At 52.4% G+C, this 10,760-nt stretch overlaps 1 protein-coding gene and 1 long non-coding RNA gene across 2 annotated transcripts in view; one reads left to right on the plus strand and one right to left on the minus strand.

The window, feature by feature from the left end:
* Positions 1-3,661, minus strand: part of A4galt (alpha 1,4-galactosyltransferase (P blood group)) — a 20,449-nt gene extending 16,788 nt beyond the window's left edge. Inside the window, exon 1 of the mRNA XM_004642381.2 lies at positions 3,462-3,661. The gene's annotated coding sequence lies outside the window, so the exon portion shown is untranslated. The remainder of the gene's footprint in view (positions 1-3,461) is intronic.
* The window catches only part of LOC111812937, a 19,770-nt gene that overhangs the window by 4,547 nt on the left and 4,463 nt on the right, over positions 1-10,760 (plus strand). The gene's annotated exons all lie outside the window — the stretch shown is intronic.

A 10,760-nucleotide genomic window follows, 5' to 3' on the forward strand; every position in this document is an offset into this window, starting at 1 on the left:
GGGATTGAACCGCAGTCCCTGTGCTTTGCTAAGCTTGTTCTAAGTAGGTGCTTTAGACCACTGAGCCATCTCACAGGGTCTCACTACGTAGATTGGACTCCTAGTGATTCTCCTGTTTTCAGCTTCCCAAATGCTGGGATTATAGCGTGGCCACCACGTCCAGTCTCAATCACCATCCATCCTGGGGGCAGGGCCAGCATGGTGTGCCGGGAATAGAACCCTGGCTGTGGCGCTGCCAGGCAGGCGCTTTAGTCTGCTGAGCTATCTGGCCAGCCCTGCCACTCACTGATAGTTTTTTGTTTTTGTTTTTGTTTTTTTTTCAGGCACCAGGCATAGCAGAGAAACAGGCAGAAGTAAGAAGGGAAAGGGGCTTTATTTTCTTTGAGGACATGGAGAGAATTTGGGGAAGGTGAGGAATTCTCTGGATTGGAACAAAGGGAGGCTGAGGCTTGTATGGCCTTTTGCGGGGGGGGGGGGCCTTGAGGGGGATGTTTAGATACACCTGAGGAGCGAACTGGGGGGCTTCCCTGAAGTGGTGAGAAGGGTGAAAGGAAACTGTACCCTGGGCTGAGCTGGAGAAGTGGGGGGTGGTCCTGGGAAGACGAGCTTTTGTTTCAAGGGCTTCAGCCATATCAGATGACCACCATGACGATTTCAGCAATTCCTACTGGGGCCAGAGCCTGTCAGCCACCACCACGAGCCAGAGAAGAGGACTCAGGAGACAGCTGGGCAAAAAGCCCTGCCCGGTGGCACGGGGAGCCTGAGACCTCCCAGCCAGCACTCTGCCTCCATCCTTAGGTCCCTAGGCAGCAGGGTGTTGTCCCCACCCCAGGTCCCCTGGGACCTCTGTCTCTGCACCTCCCCATCCTCTGGGGCCCAGGCCAGCTCCTTCCCATCAGCGTAGAAAAACAGCCAAATAAAAATGTAAAAGCCTGCGCTTTGAGACACGCACGCACACGCACACGCACGCACACACGCGCACACAACAGCGCCACAGCCACCTAGACCCAGGAACGCTCTTGGCCACATCAAGCAGGTGAGCACAGCCTCTCCCAGCCACAGGCACCAGCCACACGCTGGCCCTGGTGTGCGCAGCGCACACCGATCCAGTTTTCTCAGCTTGGGAAGCTGAGGGATGCACACCTGAGTGAGCCAGGGAAGGCAGCATGGGACCAGGAAGGCTGTGACAGTGGCATTGGCTCTGCAGAGCCCCAGGGATTAGGGAGGGAGCTCAGGGGCACGGAAGGGAGTTCATTTGCTCCAGGAGAACCTTTCCTGCTGGGCTATAAGTAGATTCGACAAATGGAACTAATTGTAACATTTGGGTTCTTTTAGATACAAAAACAAAACAAAAACCCTTAGGCGCCCCAGGCCCTCAATGCCTAGGCTCCTCACACCTAGGCCTGGTGGGTCACCCCAGCACCACACATTGGGGGAGGTTGAGGCAGGAGGATCACAATTTCTAGTTCTTTTTTATGTAATTGGTACAGGGTCTCACTATGCAACTTGGACTCTAGCGATCCTCCTGTCTCAGCCTCTCCCATGCTGGGATTACAGGCGTGCACCCCAGACTCAGTGTGCGGTGGATTGAACCCAGATCCCTGTGCTTGCCTAAGCAGGCACTTAATCCGCTGAGATATCTCACCAGCCCTTCACAATTTCTGGTTCTGACTGGACAATTTAGAGAAATAAGTGGGGGGGGGCTCAGGTGTAGTTCAGGGCTACAGGGTCCCTGGTTTGGATCCCCAGTAAAAGCACAACAACAAAGCCCTCCTTTCTTTCTAACTCGGCCTGCTGCGCTGACGCCATTTGTGTCTCCACCGAGTTGGCTCCCAGAAGCAGCTCCCCCAAGGGTCTCAGAAGTGCTGACTTCTCCCGGAAAAGAAATAGGGCGCCCCAACCCCCAGCGGGGAAGTCCGGGTCCCAGGGCAGGCAGAGGCCCAGCAGGTTCAGGAAACCCAGGTAGCGCCACCCCCAGGCAGAGCCCTCAGAACCCTACTGCCTGCACCCGCGGACGGCCCGGGGCTTCCCAGGCCCAGAGAGGGGGGCTGGCAAAGGAAGCTGGTCTTTTTAAGTCCTTCCTGTTTCAATTTCATTTGTGTGCTCAATCACTCACTCTCTGTTCTAGGCAGTGACTCCACGTTAGGGCTCTAGGGCTCCATGCTGCCGGGATAGAATTAGGGCTTCACAAAAAACTTCTTCAGGTGCGGCCCTGGGGAGGCTGAGGCAGGAGGATGGCCACAAGATCTGGGCCTGCCAGGGCTGCGTAGTGAATTCAAGGCCAGCCTCAAGTACACAGTGAGATCCCGTCTCAAAAAGCCAAAGGAGAGAAGGAGAATAGGTAACCGCCCACGCTCCTCGGGAGACTACTCGTCTCAGCCCCCTTAAGATGGTGATGCACCCTTTCCTGTGATCTTGGCGAAGTGCCCAACCACGGCCCGCCCTAGACTCTACGCTCACTGCAAGGATGGGGTGCCCTGCACTGGAGGGGACCCCAAGATGTCTCCACGTGGTTCCTGGCCAGCGAGAAGCCGCCATCACCCCCGCAGCAGTCGACCACCCTCACAGGCCGCCCACAATGCCCTCTCCATGACGAATCTGACAGCTTCAGTTTTCTGGGTTTTCCCATAGAGCTCCTCCCCCGCCCTTCTTCTCTTTTCTTTTTTGACACAAGTTCTTGCTGTGTAGCCCAGGCTGGCTTCAGACTCGTGATTATCCTCCCGCCTCAGCCTCCCAGCGGCTGGGATCCCAGGGGTGCGCCACCACGCTCCGTTTCTTTTCTTTTCTAATTTCGAGGCAGGATCTCACTATGTCACTAAACCGCAAGGACTGAGTTTAAGTTTGGGATCCTCCACCCGAGTGCTGGGAACACAGACCGCCTGCACCCCACACCTAGCTAACACACGTTTGAAATGAACAATTTGCGCCTTGGCATTTGGCTTCTATGCTGAACCCTCCTCACCACCCCAGGTTGTCAGTGATACAGGTGGGCATCTGGGTGTCCTCGCTCCCCCCTACGCCCAGGATTTTGGTCTTGAGTGGGAAGGCTTCCCTTTGCAGCCCCCGCCTCCGATCCGCTGTTGAAGTAGCAGATGTAATGAGAGGTCTAAGCTCTGCTAAGTGGCTCCCAGAGGGTGGTTGCCCCATTCTTAGAGGTTAGTGACAAACAGGAAGCCCTGGGCAGCTGAGGATGGAATAGGAAGGATCGGAAGAGGGTCTCACCATGTAGTCCAGGCTGGAGATCTGCCTGCCTCAGCCTTCCCAAGTGCTGAGATTACGGGCCTGGGAGAACCTGCCAACTCAGCTAATCTGTCAAAGGTGGGAACTTCTGCTCCTAGGGGACAGATAAAGACACTGAGGCACAGCTGGCCCAGCAGGAAGCAGGCTGCACTCCCGGAGTAGATGCCGGAGCGGAGCCCCTACGCGCGCATCCGGACCCCACCCGGACCTCAGCTTCTCACCTGCTGCAGGGGAGAGAGTCCGAGTCTCCTCGGCCGCCCGGGGCCCCGTGTCGCCCCTGGCGTCACTGCCCGCGCCGGGATCGGCAGATCTGACCTGGACTGGGGGCTCGGGGCGCGGATCGGGTCGCAGCTGTTGCCTCGGAGCAGGTGGTCCGGCACCCTCGGGCGGGACGGCGACCTCCCCGCTCCAGCACCGCTCAGCTCCGCCGCTCCAACAGCCGCCCGCCCAGGCCCGGGGCGGGGTCAGCGCGCCCCGCCCGCCGCGCCGGCTCCGCGATCCGCGGCCCCTGCAGCTGGTGCCAGGGCTGGGGACGGAGCTGGGGCCTGCGCCCTGAGCCACAGCCTCACCTCTTTCTATGTCAGTCGCTGCAGAACCCAGACGGCTGGCTCAAATTTGCGATCCTCCTGCCTCAGCCTCCCACGGTGCTGGGTTGACCCGCCTGGCAGCTTCTGGCGTCTTAACCCAGGAAGACCGAGCCCCTCTTGGGATCTCCTCCCTTCCCGCCCCCTCCCCCCAGATGCCTTCTTTTCCTCCCTTTTCTCCTTTCATTCTCCTAAAATCCTCACCAAACAGAAGCACTGGGGAGGCTGAGATAGGACGATCGCCACAAGTCAGAGACCAGCCTGGGCTACTCAGTGAGACCCTGTCTCAAAAAAAATTTTTTTTTTAAATTTTAAATAAATAAATTGTTAATAATTGAAGACGACGGTAAAAGCTGTTCTGGGAGAGGCCACTAAGCCGCCTTCCTCCTCGCTGTCTTGGGCCACGGCCTCTCCTCCGGATGCTGTCTTGGTACATCTGTAGGAATAATTATCCCTCTGTGCCTTCGTGTTCCTCTCTGGCGTCCTGTGTCCGAGGGGACACATCTGTCCCCGCCCCCTACCTCCCACCCCCACGTCGCTTATGCCTGTTATTATTTATTTATGTGGAACCGGAGGAGATTGAGCTCAGGGCCTTCCCGCGAGCTGCAGCCCCGGCCTATGTATACTATGTGTATTTGCAGTCACGGTCTCATCAAGTGGCTAATGAATTGTCCAGGCAAAGAAGCCCGAACGTGCAGTCCTCCTGCCGCAGCCTCCCAAAGTGCCAGGGTGATGCGTGTGCCACCGCACCAGGCTCCTTCCGCACCCTTGTGTCCCCAGCCCCAGCACGAGGGTCGTGGTTCCCTTTGGAGAAGTCAGGTTATGGGGTAGGGACATAGGAGGACAGGCTCGCAGCTGGGCCCTCTGCCTGGAGGGCCTGCTCCTTCCCAGGGTTCATCCCATCTTCCTCTCCCTGGAGAGGACCAGGTTTTGATTCATTTGTGTTTTTTGAGACAGACTCTCCTTATGTAGCTCAGGCCAGCCTAGAACTCGCAGTATTGTCAGACTTGGGATCCTCCTGCCTCAGCCTCCCTGAGGTCACAGGTGTGCGACAAATGCCTTTGGCCTGACCTGGCCACCTACACCCAGGATGGATAGAGTGGGTGTAACTACAGCTCAGCCCACTGTGTCTGTCACTGAGTCTCTTAGGTGCCAGGGACTCAGGGAGGTGGACGTGGCTAACCCGGGCCCTCGGCTGGGAGCCCCAGCCCTGCCACCCAGCTCACAGTATCCCAGGGCCACACTGGAGGAGCTGCTGCCTTAGCACACCGCAGATTTCAGACCTAGCAGGGAGAGGAATTCCTGACAATTTGCACAATGCAAAAGCAAAGTTTTGGGATGGGGAGATGGCTCAGTAGAATAAGCGCTTCCCTGGCAAGCACAAGGGTCTGAGTTCAATCCCTGGTTCTGCCAAAAAAAAAAAGCACATTTCAGCTGTGAGTGGTGGCACAGACCTGTGACTCCAGCACTGGGGAGGCTGAGGCAGGAAGGTCATGAGGTTGAGGCCTGGGCTGCAGGGCGAGACCTTGTCTCAAAAAGAAAAAGAAAAGCAAAACTGTCTCATTTCTCAATGGATTTGGACAAAAACTGGTAATAAAGGGAGACGCAACTCCAAGAGGAGACACTGAAGGGGTGAGGCTGGGACTCTAAGGAGCCACACCTTTCTGTCTGTAGGGCACACAGTGACATCTGGCATCAAGGTCGAGGTGACCTCACCATGTCAAGCTAAAAAACATGCCACTGGCTAGACGTTTTGCCCCCCCCCTTCCTCTTTCTTTTTTTCTTTCTTCTTTTCTTTTCTTTTTTGTTTTTTTGAGACAGTTCAGGCTGACCTTGAGCTCACCTTGTAGCCCAGGCTGGTCTTTTTTTTTTTGTATGTATTTGGTACAGGGTCTCATAAGCAAGTCAAACTCTTAGTGATCCTCCTGTATTCAGCCTCACTGGCCCTGGGATTACAGGTGGGGCCACCACGCCCAGAGCAGGGGCCGGCGGGGCGTGTTGTGTGAACTGCAGTCCCTGCGCTTGGCCCCGGGAGGGTTCGGAGCTCACAGCAATTTTCCTGCCTCAGCTCCCCTGAGAGCTGGGATTACAGGTGTATGCCACCAGGCCTGGCCCAGCAGTTGCTTACTTAATTGAGAACTGCTATGTAAATCACATCAGATAACGGAGGAAGAAATTCAGGAAAACAAAGAAGAGGCTATTTTACCTTGCGCAGTCGGCAAGCTGATGCCCAAGGCCTGGCAGCAAGCGGCCAGCCGGGGACAGAAGAATCCTGTTTGTTTTCTCAGAACTGTCCTTAGACACCAGCGGGGGAGATCTTGTGTACCTGAGAGTCTAAAGACATTTGCAGTGTGTGACCGATCAGAAGCTCCTGATTTAGAGGACTCAGTGTACGTTGCCCTTTGTCAATGATTTGGTTTTATTTTTATTTTTTTTATTTTTTTGGCAGAACCGGGGATTGAATCAGACCCTTGCGCTTGCCAGGGAAGCGCTTATTCTACTGAACCATCTGAACCATCTCCCCGGCCCCTAATGATTTGTATTTTCTAAGCCTCTCAATAAATATGCTGTGCCTGCTCAGTTCAGTCCAACGAGACTCTGGGACCCCTGGAGCCCATTGCGCCTAGCCTCGCTGCTGTTCCCCTCGAGGGTCCGATTGCACAACAACAGCCAGCGCCCAGCTGTGGGGTGGACAGGAGATGACTAAGTATAAGATAAGGCAGGCCGGACTGTTGGGGTACAGTACACCCAGAGTAGGGGAGATGGAGGGCAGAAGCTCAGGGTAACAGGGAACTCCCCTTCATTAGGAGATGCATGTGTCTGCTTGGTTGTGACAGTGCTCAAGGGAGCAGGAGTAAAAATGAAACTAAAACATTTTGAGTTGTTTGCTGCGGCCTGGTGACATTGTTACTGGTTCAGGCCCTCAGGAAAGGCTGCTTTAAATTTAAAAGTTTGGAAGCAAGTTGAGAGACTTCCTTGTGCCCACCAGCAAAGGGAAGCAATCTCTCATCACGCGTGGTCTCTTGCAATTTAACTTCCTTAGCTTCAGAACTACTGCAATCAGACTCGGAAGAGTCGAAGAACTACTTTAAAAGGTCAGCTTTGGATGTCGCTGTTGCTAAACCTCAAGAGCAGCTTCTGCACAAATATGAATCTGCAGATGAGACCGTTTTAAGACCTCTGCCTTCCTTACCCTCAAATGCGGATGCTAGCATAGAAAAAAGGACAAAAACAGAGCAGGGGGCCTCCGTGGTGCATAATTATGATAAGGTTGCACCCCCTCAAGACCCGGTACATGGAGGTGCTCCCCGGCATATGGAGTGTCGGTTCTCCAAATCTCTTGATGCTCTATAGCAAGGATGAATCTGAGAAACCAGGTCCTAAAAGGACATTTACGGCGTCGCAAACCGTCTCCTCAGAACCTCAAGATTTGGAGGATGTAGGACAAAAGGAAAGTAGGAATGTGGCATGTGAGCTGCGAGCCGAGGTAAGGCTGTTCCCACTATCGCTTTCTCTTTTTTTGGTGGAACCAGGGATTGAACTCAGGCGCTCGCGCTGGCCAGGCAATGTAAGGGAGAAAGACTTGTTGTCTGCTGCCACTGTCGCCACTGCTCCTGCCCTTTGCTCTTGCGGTTTTGCTGCCTTCCACCACCACGAGTGCTGCCCTCTGCCAGGTGCCTCTCTGCCTTGGAGCCAGCCGAGTTTGTGATGAAACCTCCAGTAACTGTGAGCTAAATGAACCTTTCCTTCCTTCATTCTGTTTTTTTTTTTTTTTTTTTTTTTTTTTGCGGAAACCAGAGATTGAACTCAGGCCCTTGCGCTTGCCAGGGAAGTGTTTATTCCACTGAGCCATCCCTCTGGCCCCAATAAGGATTTTTTTTTTTTTTTTTTTTTTTTTTTTGTTCCTCGAATGCCTTCAGGGCACTTTTGGCCAGCGGGAGAGTTGTGAGGTTCGAACTCCAGCAACCTGAGGCTGACAGCTTTGTGGAAGCGGCCACTTAAAGGCCTGAGCTAGGGCCAGGCCCCCTCCTTCCTTCATTCTGAGTGTCGGGTACTTGTCCCAGCAACAAGAGAAGAGTAAGCGAGACGCCCTGGAAGCACAGCGTAGCTTTGATGGCCATGGAAAATTAGCTTTTGCTCCCGGCTTGTATGGCTTGAAAAACTCATTCTGGGATTTTCGGCCCTATGCTAAAAGATGCTATAGGTCTGGTTGTAGGAGGGAGTAGTATTATGAACCAAGGTGTAGTGTGCGTTTGGGAATTATTTATTTTATTTTTTTTGGGTGGGGGGAACCGGAGATTGAACTCAGATCCTTGTGCTAGCCAGGGAAGTGCTTATTCCACTGAACCATCTCCCTGGGCTCGCATTTGGGAATTATTGATAGTGATTTTTTTTTAATTTTTTTTTTATTTATTTATGTGTGTGTGTGTGGCCAGCTCAGCCCACCAGGGGGCGGGGCTGGCTGGCATGTGGTGCTGGGGGATTGAACCGCGGTCCCTGTGCTTTGCCAAGCTTGTTCTAAGTAGGTGCTTTAGACCACTGAGCCATCTCACCAGCCCTATTGATAGTGATTATGAAGGAGAAATCTGACTTACGATATCTACTACTAAACCTTTTCAAATTAAAACTCAACAGCGAATTGTATAGCTATTAATCTTGCCACGTATAAAAGGGAAATCTCTACCAGAAAAAAGAAAAGAGGGTTTTGGAAGTACAGATTCTTCCACATGGTGGCAAACTCTTTTAGGCTAATGCCCCCAAATGTCTATACAAGTTCAGTATATTAGTTTTAATGGCCTTTTGGATACTGGAGCAGATGTGTCCCTTATTTCTACAAAAGACTGGCCTACCCATTGGCCTAAACAGCCAATTTCAGTAACAGGTACTGGCAATGTCTAACGTCCAGCAGGGTCTAAACATGTGAACCTGTATTGGACCAGAGGAAAAAAGGGACTCTTTTTTTTTTTTTTTTTTTTTTTTTTTGCGGAACTGGGGATTGAACTCAGAACCTTGCACTTGCCAGGGAAGCGCTTATTCCACTGAACCATCTCCCCAGCCCCAAAAAAGGGACTCTTGAGACTATAGATAGCTGACATTGCTATGAATCTTTATAGGAAGGCCGGCTAAATAGCTCAGTGGATTAAAGTGCCTGCAAGCAGGCGCAGGGGCCGAGGGTTTGATTCTGGGTCTGCCATGCCGGCCCCACTCCCATGGTACAGTGAGACAGCAATTGAGACTGGGCGTGGTGGCGTGTGCCTGTAATCCCAGCTCTTGGGAGGCTGTAAACAGGAGGATCACTATGAGTCCCATCTAGTAGTGAGACTCTGAACACACTGTAGACCCTTCCCTAAAAATAAAAAAAATAAAAAAAATCTTTATTGAGCAAGACAGGGGAGATAGCTCAGTGGCTTAAGTGCCTGCCTGGCAAGCACAAGGTTCTGAGTTTGATCCCTAGTGCCCCCCCGCAAAAAAAAACTTTATTGAGCAATTGGGGTGCCACCATGCCTGGACTTGGTGGCTGGCTCAGCATACCAGGGGAAGGGGCTGGTGTGGCATGTGGTACAGGGGATGGAGCCCTGGCCCCTGCACTTGCCTAAGCAGGCGCTTAGTCAGCTGAGCTAACTCCCTGGCCCTGAAATTATAATAGCTATAATTTTAGGAATAATTGCTGTCACTGGTAGTGCTACAACAGCCAGGGTAGCATTAGGCCTACGTGCTCAGGTCATGCATTTTTTTTTTTTAATTTTATTTATTTATGTGTGTGTGTGTGTGTGTGTGTGTGGCCAGCTTGAACCGTGGTCCCTGTGCTTTGCTAAGCTTGTTCCAAGTAGGTGCTTTAGACCACTGAGCCATCTCACCAGCCCCAGGTCACGCATTTTGTACAAGAATAGCATAAACATTCTGAACAACTGTGAACATCTCAGCGATAAACTGACTCAGAAACTTCCCAAGTACATGACTTAAAGCAGACTATTGTAACGTTAGCAGATCACATTATTAGCTTATGATGTCAGATACATTTAAGATGTGTTGAAATATTTCCTGATGTTGTGTAACTCTAATGCACTGGGATCAATGTATTTCTTTCTTTAAATCATTTATTTATTCATTCACTTATTTGTTACAGGGTTTCACTATGCAGCTCAGACTCGCAGTGCTCCTCCTGTATTTCCTGTTTCAGGGATGACAGGCATGTGCCACCTCGCCTGGTTTCTGTGGCTGGCACGGAGTTCCTGGGGCTCCAGGGCCAGCACGGCATGCAGTACTGGGGATGGAACTCAGGTCCTTGTGTTTGCCAGGCAGGTGCTTAGGCCACTTAGCTATCTCCCCAGCCCCTGGAATCAAACTCATTTCCCTTAGGAAAATATCAAATGACATTTTATTTATTTATTTATTTATTTAGTAAAGGGTCTTGTACGCATCTCAGACTCGTAGTGATCCTCTTGTTTCAGCCTTTCCAGTGCTGGGATTACAGGCGTGTGCCACCACACCTGGTTTCAGGGCTCACACATAGCGCATCCAGAGTTCAATTCTTGTTACTGAATAAAAAGAGGAGGAGGAAGAGGAGGGCAGCCCACAGGAAAGCCCCAAACTTCTTCCATACAGAAACTCTCTGCCCCACCCACCTCTCTTCCATAGAAAAAGGCTGAGAAAACAAAGCCCAGCCCAGCCCCGCCCAGCCACACCAACTCAGGTTTCCAGTTTCACAGCTGAACCCCCTGCAGCTGCTGTCTCTGCTGTCTCCAGCCCTGCACCCCTTTCCTCAAGGTTTTCTCATCCCTGCTGATGGGACCTGGTCCGGGACAGCGACCTGTGCCAGCTGAGTCACTCATGCTGGGGGACTGAGGTCAGCTTGGTTCACAGGTTCACATCTAAACCACCCTAAACCACTGGTTGCCTACTGTAAATTCCTCACCTTAAAAATACAGCCAGGTG

This window comes from Octodon degus, unplaced genomic scaffold, assembly GCF_000260255.1.
Source record: "Octodon degus isolate 3935 unplaced genomic scaffold, OctDeg1.0 scaffold00153, whole genome shotgun sequence".
Lineage (NCBI taxonomy): Eukaryota > Metazoa > Chordata > Mammalia > Rodentia > Octodontidae > Octodon > Octodon degus.